The sequence below is a fragment of the Globicephala melas genome, chromosome 12 (assembly GCF_963455315.2).
Source record: "Globicephala melas chromosome 12, mGloMel1.2, whole genome shotgun sequence".
Lineage (NCBI taxonomy): Eukaryota > Metazoa > Chordata > Mammalia > Artiodactyla > Delphinidae > Globicephala > Globicephala melas.
In genome coordinates, this window is record NC_083325.1 from 48425715 (window position 1) to 48438052 (window position 12338).

At 36.5% G+C, this 12338-nt stretch overlaps 1 protein-coding gene across 23 annotated transcripts in view; it reads left to right on the top strand.

Moving 5' to 3' along the window:
* NRXN1 (neurexin 1) overlaps positions 1 to 12338 on the top strand; it is a 1122745-nt gene that overhangs the window by 22276 nt on the left and 1088131 nt on the right. The gene's annotated exons all lie outside the window — the stretch shown is intronic.

Here is a 12338-nt window from a genome sequence, read left to right on the forward strand (position 1 = left end):
TGTAAAAGAGTCATTTTTCTTTTTTACTGTTTCTTCTTCTCTTAGGGCTATATCACCTTTTGATTTTTTTCATTATATTTTACCTTATTTTTCATCATAGAACATTCAAACAATATATCTACTAAGATGACAGTTATTGAAAAGAAGGAAGTATCTCATAGAATTCTATACTATTCTCTGCAAACCATAATTCTATGGATTTGTCCACATTTTAGCTAAATATATTTTTGGTGATATTTTAACTCAGAATTTACCCAGCTTAAGAAATGAATATTCATGTAAAAATGTGTCCCATGAAAATGTTTATTTAACCAATATTACTCTTTTCTCCTTTTCAAAAATGTATTGACAGTAGTTTCAGAAACGTAATTTTTTTTTTTTTTTTCTGTACATGGGCCTCTCACTGTTGTGGCCTCTCCCGTTGCAGAGCACAGGCTCCGGACGCGCAGGCTCAGTGGCCATGGCTCATGGGCCCAGCCACTCGGCGGCATGTGGGATCCTCCCGGACCAGGGCACGAACCTGTGTCCCCTGCATCGACAGGCGGACTCTCAACCACTGCGCCACCAGGGAAGCCCCAGAAACATCATTTTTAAAAAAGAGAAATAATACATAAAACACAAAGGAAAAGTACATTCTTAATTGTATAGTGTTAAGTACATATTACGCAGACTTTTCTTAAATCCTTAAACATTTCCAGGTAACTTAATTTGACATTGGGGTTGATTTCATAAATGACTCATAAAGGAAGTATATTTCTAGTTCTCCTCTTATATCACCAAACCTTCTGTAAATCCAAAATTGTAGTACAATATGCACATTTTTGGCCCTCCTTAGATTTCAGAACCCCCAAATAGGTATGTCATCAATTTTTCTTTGGGCAATAATTTTTTTCTCTGACTACTAACCATGGATTCCAGAAATAGTTCAGAAGTCAAAATAGTTCTAATTTTTCCTAATCTTTTGATAATGATCCGAAAATATATCCAATTACATAAGAAAGAAAAGATACTATGTTACAAAATGAAATTCTGAAGTAAAAATGGATCAATAACTTCAGCTGATTATAGTATCTAAGGTGATAATGTATCAGAGAGAAATTTTAAAACATTTATGACATGTAAAGTAGTATTTAGAGGCACTGAGCTTAGATATTAGGGATATATTTGTGATCAGACAGGCCTGGTCACTACTCTTGTGGGGTTTATAATCTATGAGTGAATATAGACATGTAGAAGGTCAACTATAATGCAGAATGTCCACTAATGATAGAGTACATGCAACTCAGACTGAGGAGGCAGAGAGACCTTTCCAGAGGATAAGACAGCTAGCGTGAGACGTGAATAAGAGTCAGCTAAGGGAACAGGAAGGAGAAGAGAAAAGAGTATGCAAAACGAGACTGTGCCTCATTGAAGAGTTTAGAATTTGTGGTGCTCAGAAAAAAAATGGTAAAGGTGGCTAAATACAAGCTGCAAACTAAGCTTTGTAAGTCTTGTAAGGGGCATGAATTTATCTTTTGAGTTTGTGGAGGAGTCATAAGAACAGGTAGTAATATAAGATTATGATTTTAGAAAGACCACTGTGACTACGTAGATCTTGGATGGAAAGCAAAATTGGAAATAAATAACTGTAGATCCACATGATACAAAGAAAAGTCAGGGTCTTGTAAGAAAGATCTATGACTGCCAATAGATTTAGACGTGTTTTGAAGACCGTTAGCTTCCACAGTGAGTAGAAACCCAATGAAAAGTGTAGATTTGTTCTTAGGAAATAAAAGGAGGCATAAAACTGAGTGATTAGAGTAAGGGTAAACTAATTGTCAAGTTAGGATGAAGAGGATATGGAATGAAAGAGAAGGATTTATCAAGAGTGAAATTCAGAGGAAGATGTAGGTTGTAGATCCAGTTAAGAGAGTAATTGAAGGAAGCCAGGAGTGACATAAATGAAAATATCACAATAAAATTTTGGCTAATTTTTGCAAACAGCTAGATTTAGGCAGGCATGAATATTCTAGAGACTGTTCATTATGTTCTCTCTTGTGGGACAAGATTTATCCATTAAGTTTCACCAGTCTAAAATTAATATCCCTCAGGACTTACCCCCTTCCTTTGATTTGTTTCCATGCTTACCAAGCACACTTTTCATTGTAATCCAAACTTCCAGTTATCTTGGCACAAGAAAAGTGTTTCTCTAGATGAATAAAGAAGTGATTCTCCCAGTTACTGATATTCCTCTCATTTCAAAATAATACATTCACATAAAAATTCATAGGTGAAGAAAAAAATAAACAGCAACATACTGTACTCCCAAATCCCTTGTTTTTTTTTTTTTTTTTTTTTTTGCGGTAAGCGGGCCTCTCACTGTTGTGGCCTCTCCTGTTGCGGAGCACAGGCTCAGGATGCGCAGGCTCAGCGGCCATGGCTTACGGGCCCAGCCGCTCTGCGGAATGTGGGATCCTCCCGGACCGGGGCACGAACCCGTGTCTCCTGCATAGGTAGGCGGACTCTCAACCACTGTGCCACCAGGGAAGCCCCCAAATCCCTTTTTAATAAATGTTTATTTATAAAATAATGTACTTTAAAGTTACTTTCATGAAACTTGATATTCTAAAATGTTCATAAGTTTTAAAATATGTATATTTTGCCATGTTATAAAATATCATCTAGGTCAGTGAAATGCCCAAAGAAAATGCAAAACATTGTCAAAAGGGAGAGAGAAGGGAATGAGGAGCCTCCAAAGTCAGAAATAACCTGTATTGACAGCAAACATTTATTTAGTGGCTGCTGTGTCTCTTTTGGGCTTTGCATATTTCCTTTGTTTTTTCACCCAGAATCTGTTTATTTATGCTGTCCTTTTTAACCTATGTAGGACTTTGCTCATGGTGGGTGTATGAGCAGCAGTTTCCCTGATATCAGTTCCACCATCCACGGGAGAGGTAGCCAGGCTCTGAGCTAGGGCTTCCCTGCTTCACCTCCAGAAACCGGGAGATATGGCTGAGCTTTTTTCAAGTTTTCTTTAAAAACCAAGAAATGAGAGTCCATCTAGGGTAAAGGCAAATAACTACTTAATTGTAATACATCTAGTTTATCTGGTTCTCTTTTGCACAGATAAGATTTTTTGAATTAGAATTTCTTCCATGTCTCGTATAGCCACCCAAAATCCTGTGTGGAGGTAGACTATAACCAAATAAATCAATTTAAATAGAATATTTTGATGATTAAATGTGATACTAAGTTTTGGAAAGTAAATTTCAAGAAAAGTTTTAATAAGCTACCATAATTCATCTGTATTCTCTTCTCATTCTGGAGTATTTAGTGATTAGAATCATATGTGAAACTGACCTTGAAACAGTGCTCTCAATGGTATATAATCTTTATTTTAGTTTGTAATGTGCTACAGGTTAACTAATAAAAGTAAAGCAGTTAAACAAAGATCTCACATTACTTCAGTGGTATGTCTTAGCTTGGCCCATTAGCTCATGTCAGTAATTTCACTTTGGTAAATCAGTTTTTCAGAAATGCGTAGTTCCGTCAAGACCCTCTATACAGTTGCCCCTTGGATGATGCAGATTGGTGCTCTAACCCTCTGCACAGTTGAAAATTAGAGTACAACTTATAGTGAGCCCTCTGTACGTAAGGTCCTCTGTATCCACTGTTCTGCGTCCGTGGATTCAACCACCTGTGGGTAGTGTAGTACTGCAGTATTTACTATTGAAAAAAATCCACATATAGGTGAGCCCACGCAGTTCCAACCCATGTTGTTCAAGAGTCAACTGTACTTGTATGTTGTTTTACCTTACGAGCGCTGCATATAAGAGAAGTTCAAGTGAGTAGAATTTAGGGATACTCCTGGATAGTTATAAGTAAAACCTCTCCTCTTCCTCCTTTTTTAAGTTCATTAAATTCACCAGTTTCTTCAACTGGAGGAGTCATATATGAATGCTTGAAGTCATTATTAATTTGTCACAAAATCAAGAATTTACTAAGAAATGAAAATATATTTGAAAATGTCCAAGTTATAGAATCTGTAGAATTTTGGAGTTAGAAGAGACCATGAAGAGATATACTACAACTTTTTTAGAGATGAACAAACTGAGACAAAGAGAACTTGGAGAATTTTCCAAGTGACAAAACTAGTTTCATAGCCAGAGCTAGAATACAGGCCCAGCACGATTTCCATCTTCCATTTTCAGATAGCAAAGAAAATAACACTTCAAAAATTGTATTCCATCATCCTGTACACGTGATGTAATATTTCTGATGATGTGTGTCCTTTTGTTATTTTTTGGTTACATTTAAAGAGAATTCTTATCCCTATCTGGTCTGATTGGGTAACTTCCTTCTTAGGTACATGGAAGAGGCTTTCAGATTCATAACAAAGCTCTTTGTATGCACTGGAAAATAAATTGTTTTTCTTAGGGAAAGTCATTTTACCAAATTCATCATTATAGAAGCCTCTTTGTATTTTGGAACACAAAAGCAATGGTATACTATAGCAAATAAATCAAAACCCTCACAATATGGAGTAAGATTCTGTTTTTTAGGAAGGCATGTCAGTTGATTGAAAGAGTACTTTCCTAGAAACACTACAGTTTAATAATACTTTTGATTGTGTCATAAAAGAGTTTTTTTTAGTGTATTGTGTCAGCTTTAGGAAATGTCATTAAATATAGCATTTTATTTTTTCAAATCAAGAATGCTGCCCATATTAATAGCATGATTGGGGGAGAGTTTAATTTTTAAATAATGTGTGCCATGCCTAAATTTTGATAAAATGAAATTCAAATGTTCAGTCTGAGAGTACTATTTGAAAAGAAGAAAAAAAAGATACTCCTAAAGAAGAAAAAAAAAAGTACTCCTAATTGGTCTCCCTTTAGGGGAGCTTGATAAAACTGGTGTAAGAGATCAAAGCCTAAGTGATCCATTCATTACATAATAAATGTGTTGGTCTGTTTTTTTTTTTTTATTTTAAGTATAGTATAATACAATAATGAAATTAAGTTTGCAGATAAAAGACTTGCATATGCTCTTTTAGCAAATTGCTGTTTTGGAAAGCCACCAACAGAATGATGTTCTAAGTTTGATTTTTTGCTCCTGGCTTGCATTTGAACTCTTGCTTATTAAAGTTTTAGCAACACAATGGCCTTTTCTAGGAAAACGACTTATCCTTTTTGTTTTCAGTGAATCTACCATTGTGCATATGTGGTTGGAACCATATGGAGGCAGTAAACTTGATTCAAGCTTTACTCTGTTTAGTACACAAAGCATTCATTCAGCCCTGAAGATATGCTAAAACAAAACACAAAACCTATTCATCCACCAAATCGGGAAAGACATTATAATCCTCTTTAGCCCTCATCACATTTTCCAATGTTCTTTGGGCTGTAAGCTCTGGCATCCCTGCAAGTTCCACTCTGTTGCTTTATACCCTACTTTCAAATTATAATTTGTGCCCGGTCTAACATGTATCAGAAGCGAGGCATGTGTCTGGTATGGAAACAGAAGAATAGAGGAGTAATTAAGTAGTGACCACTGTATTGTTTTGATCATTTCTCATCTTTTGTAAATAATGACCATTGTTTTTAGTCTGTAATTTTTGACTTGAAATTAGCAAAGCACATTGAGTTTGTAGAATTAAGGTACAATATTTTCCCAAAGTATTTATTTGTAGTATTAATATCAAATAAATTAGGAAATTAACAAACAAAACACCTAATCTCCTTTATTTCTACTTCTTTCCTCATTGTTTCAATCCTGTACTAGGCATCTAGTCCTCCACCACAGAGCCCCATTTCCTGGATCCTTTTATCTGCTTCCAAAAATGGTTGCATTATCCCTTTGCACCTTACTCTTTTTGTCTATAAAGTAGTAATAATGTTAGCAACTTCAGAGAATGTAGGTATTGAATGAAATAATTCATTCTTTCAAAAAATGTTTTCTTAGCTCTTGCTGCATGCTGAGTACCCATGTAGATGCTGAGCCGTGTAAAGACAAAACCCTGCTCTTTTGGATATTTTCAGGTGATGAGGCAGGTGATAAATAAATCTATAGGGGTATTATATAATGTAGTATGATGCCCGAATATGGCTAGTGCTACGAAGAAAATTAAAGCAGGATAGGGGCATAGAGAATGCATAAGGGGCATTATTATTTTAGGTAGGTTGATCACATCAGGCCTTCTGAGAAGGTGACATTTGAGTGAACATAAACATGCAATTCTGAGGTAAAATGCTCTGGCCTGCGGTGGGAGTGTGCTTGAACGCTCAGGGGAGAGCACGGAGGCCAGAGCGATTGAACAGAGTGGGCAAAGAGGAGGTAGAGAGACAGTTTGATGTGATAACTGGAATCCAGATTACACAGAATTTGACGTACAACATCCACTTGAAATTTTATTCTAAATTCAATAAGACCCCACTGAGGTATTTGAAAAAGGGAACGATACTGTTTCTGTTTCAACACTCTAGAGAGAATAGATTGTAGGTGCACAGGAGAGGGAGTAGAGGGACCATTCTACTGGCAGATGTGACGATAGGCTGGAGTGGTAATGGAGGAGGTGGGAAGAACTGGTTTATGTTAGTACATTTTTCTGAAAGCAGAGCTGACAGAATTTGCTGATGGTTTGTATAGTAGGGTGGGAGTGAAAGAGAAGAATCAGAGATGACTCCAAAAGGACTGACCTGAGTGTCTGGATGACTGGAGGGGTCCTTTCCTGGAGGAACAGTGGGGAAGGAGTGCCGAGCCCTGTGCTTGTCATGTAGGAGATGTGCCATAAGCATGGCTTCTTTTCTCTGTTACTCCAGTCTACTCCTTCAGCCCCGTACAAACCTCCTCACTCCCAATGATCTTTCATTGTAAAATAAGCTCGGAGAAGGTAAGGGTCATATCTGTTAAGCCTAATGTTGAATATCTACTGTTTATTGCACATAATAGGGATTCAGTAAATATTTATTGAATAAATAAATAAGTGAGAGTGATTATAGTGGACCAAAAAAGATAAAGTAACATGGATTAATGAATTATCTAGCTAATATGGTGTTTGTCTTCCTCTGTCAACTCTTAGATACCATGCTAGCAAATTGCACAAAGGAGTAATACCAGTGATGGGGGTCTGCAGGCATGCTGGAGGAATGTTTTAGTCTTCTTCAGTTTAAAGCATTTGAACACATACTTTGCTACAACAGTTAAGCTGTCAGTGTAAGCCTCTGTTTTGTTTTTGTTTTTGTTTTTGTTTTTTTGTGGTACGCGGGCCTCTCACTGTTGTGGCCTCTCCCATTGCGGAGCACAAGCTCCAGACGCGCAGTCTCAGCGGCCATGGGTCACGGGCCCAGCCGCTCCACGGCATGTGGGATCCTCCCGGACCGGGGCACGAACCCGTGTCCCCTGCATCCGCAGGCGGACTCTCAACCACTGCGCCACCAGGGAAGCCCCTGTAAGCCTTTTCTACAGAATATTTTCCAATAAGTTACTAGGTATCTTAGTCAATTTTAGTTTTAATTTTCTGGGAAGACCTTGCTATCATTACTAGTCCAAACATATTTTTGTATTCACTTTTTGACTACTAAATATGATCCAAGAACTGTAGTTTCTAACAATTGGCTAACTGCATTTACTTCGTTCCCTTCTTAATTAATTTTACAAATATTTATTGAATTGATACTGCACTATGTGTACAAATCAAAGTTCTTGTTTTGAAGGGATTAACGTTATTGTGGTAGGTGTGTGTAGTGTACAGAATTTTGTAAAATACTTTGAAATGCTACTAATTTACCTGCAGGACATTAAAAATGTTTTTCTGTTATCAATACCACTTTGCTGAAGCTTTATTTTCTCATCATAACATTAATGGTTTTTTTTAATGGAGCGTTTAAATATGTGCCAGGCACGTTCTAAACACTACACATGCATATCCTCGTGCAATCATGTACTTGATAGCATTTATCTAAGTTGTGTCCAGCAAAAGCTCCTTTTTGAAAATCTGGTTAGAATCAAACATGTTAAGGGGTGAATTCAATCCATTACCTTTGAAGTATTAAAAATATGACTTGTGAATGAACAAATGCAAATCCTTTTAGCATGTTCATTAATGTAAAAGGCAGTTTGAATATGGAAGATTTTCTTTGGATGCTACATGAGAAATGGCTCCTCTATTTCAACAACCTCTTTGCAGCGACATTCTAGTTGGCACAGGTGGTCTTAATTTTGGAATGAGACCATTCATTCAAACATAGCTGAAATATATCTGACCTTAGTGTTTTCTCTGTGTGTGTGTGTGTGTGTGTGTGTGTGTGTGCGTGTGTGTGTATTGTTGAGTAACAGTTTAATACATATCAGCATTGTCTGTGTCTAATAAACTTATTGAGGTTTTTGGACCAAATACCCCATTTAAAATGTTTATGTTACAGTTAATAAGCAGGATTAAATAAGGAAGGGATGCAGTAACATGCTTTCAACAAATTGGAAGGATTCCTTGGTGTAGACATAAGCATGCGGTCTGTCTTCCTCTGGCTGCTACTGATGGTGACCCTGCTTCTATTTCCAGACCAGCCTTGGCTTTTCTGGAGAGTACATTTCCTCTGAAACTCCTTTTTGATTTCTTATGAAAATTCAGAAATCTTCATGGCACTTTAAACTAGAAACACATATAATGTAAGCAATCCACATTTTACTTAAGAAAGTGTGTTTGTTATATCTTGGCTCTCAGAAATATTGCTCAGGTTGTTTGAAATTAAAATTGTCTACATTAAAAGGTTTTCCCCTTTATATGTTTAAAACTTAGAGATATTTCCTTGGAGAAAAAGTTGGTCACAAAACTGAATAAACACAATTTTTAAAAAATGTGTATTTGAAGGAATCGTGGCATATTTCTATGCACAGTGTACAAACTTAATCATATATTTAAAATGTTTTATTGCAACTTTTAAAATTCTATGATAAGTAAAAACGAAAGAAAAGTCCTCATCAACTCGTTTTCCTACAGAGTGGGTAATTAGAACAGAGACAGAAACTCCACCTCTCTACTGGCCCATTCATGATACTTACTCCCTACTTTTGTGAGATTGGTAAAACCCTGGTCATGTGAAAAATCCTAATTTCAAGGGAATGGTAGTTGTTTTTCTTTCCAGCTTGCGCAAGTAGTTGAAGGTAATATAGAGGGAGGTTAGAGTGTTTGCTGACCGAGCCCTTACTCAGCCAGTTAGTTACCAAGATCTCTGTTTCAGAACAAATCTTAAGCACAGTTTCCCCAACTTCGAGATAAGGAGGTTGCCCTAGGTGATTTCTGTGATTTTGTTTTTCTAGCCCTAGAATCCTGAAGCTATTGATTTGATGAAGGCCAGAAACTAGGTAAATGCATATCTGGGATGTGAACTCAGGTTTTCTGTTTTTTTATTCCAGGGCTCCTTTCCATTATGACTGCTACCTCTACACTAATTAAATACGTGAAAAATAAATACATATGTACATGCAAACACAGATGTTACATACACACAGGATTTAAGCTGGCTTAAGCTAGTCTTGTGCTAGCTTAATCAAAATGATTCAGCTTGTTTGGCAAGGATAACCAGCCCACCTTCTCTTACCTCATCCCAGCTCAGAAATGCATTCTCCAGTAGTGAACTGCATCTAGATTAGTAATTCTCCTTATGGAAGACACAGTTTAGAAATCATTTCTCTGAATATGATGAGGTTTGTTAGAGTAGTTAGGTCTTTGGCTTACACTTTCTGCTCTACCTCTTTGGCTATGTCCCTCTCCCTTGGAAAGGAAAACCTTGATAAACTCATATAATGTAGGGATCTGTGCCAACCTGAATGCTTGTTGACTAGGTGTTCAAATATAGTTGGGAAACTCGAGTGTACTTTTTTCTCCATATTTAAGTCAGAGATATTGCAGGTTTGATTCCAGACCACTGCAATAAAGTGAATATCACAATAAAACAAATCACATGAATTTTCTAGTTTCCCAGTGCATATAAAAGTTATGTTTACACTATGCTGTAGTCTGGTAAGTGTGCAATAGCATTATGTTTAAGAAACAATGTACATACCTTAATTTAAAAATAATTTGTTGCTAAAAATGCTAACCATCATCTAAGCCTTCAGCAAGTCATAATCTTTTTGCAGTTGTAACATGAAAGATAACTGATCACAGATCACCATAACAAATACAATAATAATGAAAAAGTTTTAAATATTGTGAGAATTACCAAAATGTGATACAGAGATATGAAGTGAGCAAATGCTGTTGGAAAAATAGCACTGATATACTTGCTCGACGCAGGATTGCCACAAACCTACAATTTGTAAAAAAAAGAAAAAAAAAAAGAAAAGAGAAGAAGCAATATCTGCAAAGTGCTATAAAGCAAAAAGCAGTAAAACAAGATATGACTGTATGTTTTTTCTTCTAATGAGTCTATTCCTTGAAGAACAGAAGGTGAGATACAACTGACGTTTAGCCTCAATGTAGTTCATTAAATGGAGTATTGAGTATTTATTAGTGAAACTTAGTATAAGAGGGCAAGCTCTAAAATGAGACTGCCTGGGTTCAGCTCTCAGACAGTGATCAGGTTATTTAACCTCTTTGAGTCTCAGTCTTCTCACCTGTGCACAAAGACAGTGACAGTCCCTATCTTGAAAAGAGGCAGTAAACGATGAACATGAAATGCTTTCTACTGCATCTGGCACAGACAAAGAACATGGTAAACAAAATCTAAACTCTTTTTTTAGATATTGTTAGTGTGTATTTTGGGAATCGAAACGGGTTTTCTGGAAAGATGAGTTATAAGTAGTGAAGGTAGGAAAATAGAAAGGTGTTGAAGGTTAAAATATATACCATTTAAATGACAAAAATTTGCAAGGTGCTTGGGGTTCCCCTCTTCAACATAATCATAAACCTTTCTTCTTGCCAATGAATGGCTCAGAGACCAGAGAAGGACATCCTCTATATAATTATTTTTTGTGAAAAATCCTTTGTTAATAATGTGTTGAGGAGCCTATTGTAGATTGTAAGATGGTCTGGAGCACACTTTGTTATGTGGAATCTAAAATTGTCCTGGCATTCCACTTACATGGTAATTTTACCAGGAATGAACAATACTCTAGCATGAGCTGTGGGTGTGCTGGCATCTTATACAGTGGGGCTGACAAAGAATTTAGATGACAGTCTGAGAATTCAAAAGAATCATGACAGGTTGGAGAAATAAGCCTTAATTAGTAGAATAACATTACATTGAAACAAAGATTCGGCCACTAACTAATGAAAGGAAGGTATGAAGGGCTGACTTAATAAAAGTATAAAAAACATATCTAAGGATCAAAGGGGACCTCAAATAGAAGATAAAGAGGCAAGTTAGTAGTATATATTTTTATGTGATGAAAAATCTTGGGGGCAATGTGTGTTGGGAAAAGCCGAGACTAACCATATAAATATACATACAGCATGCATTATTTGGGCTTCCATTCTCATTTAGTTAAATGAAGGAATGAGGCTCTCCTTTCTTTATGGTGCCTTCCAACCTAAATAGTCTATGATTAATTCCCTTATAAACCATTAATATGTAGCTATTTTCTTCTATAACCAGCATTTACTTTCCCTAACTTAAAGGCACTCATTTCTAATATATGTGTATTTCAAATATTTTCCTGTTCCTTGATGCCTTTTTTACCTGTTCGTTATATGTCCTCTGTATTTGACTGTCCTGTGTTATTTTATTTATTTATTTTTTAATACTTAAAAAAAAAAAAAAATTGGCTGCACTGGGTCCTCATTGAGGCATGCGGGCTTCTCTAGTTGTGGTGCACAGGCTCCAGAGTGTGTGGGCTCAGTAGTTGTGGCGCACAGGCTTCTCTGTAGTTGTCGCTCGCGGGCTTAGTTGCCCCACAGCATGTGGGATCTTAGTTCCCTGACCAGGGATCAAACCCACGTCCCCTGCATTGGAAGGCAGATTCTTAACCAGTGGACAACCAGGGAAGTCCCTGTGTGGGTTATTTTACAAATCATTAGAGAAGACTTAGTTTATGTAGCTTTTGGCAATAAGAAAATTTACTTCTTCCGTAAAATCATGCACTTGGTAAATTTTATTTCATATTGCTGTACCTATAAGCTTGTCAGTAACTTCCAAAGGTATTTAGTTGCATTTAACCCATATGTTATATTGACCCATCTGCCTTTTATAATAGTCCATCTATTTTATAATCATCCCCATAAAACATTCTGACCCCATGCTCCTAAAGAAACATGAATAATTTCTAGGCCATGTGAAAAAGGAAAGCTATAGTAAGAAAACAGTCTTAGTTGTTCCTAGATGAGTACGCCAAACACAAAAAGAATTGAAGGAGATATGAAG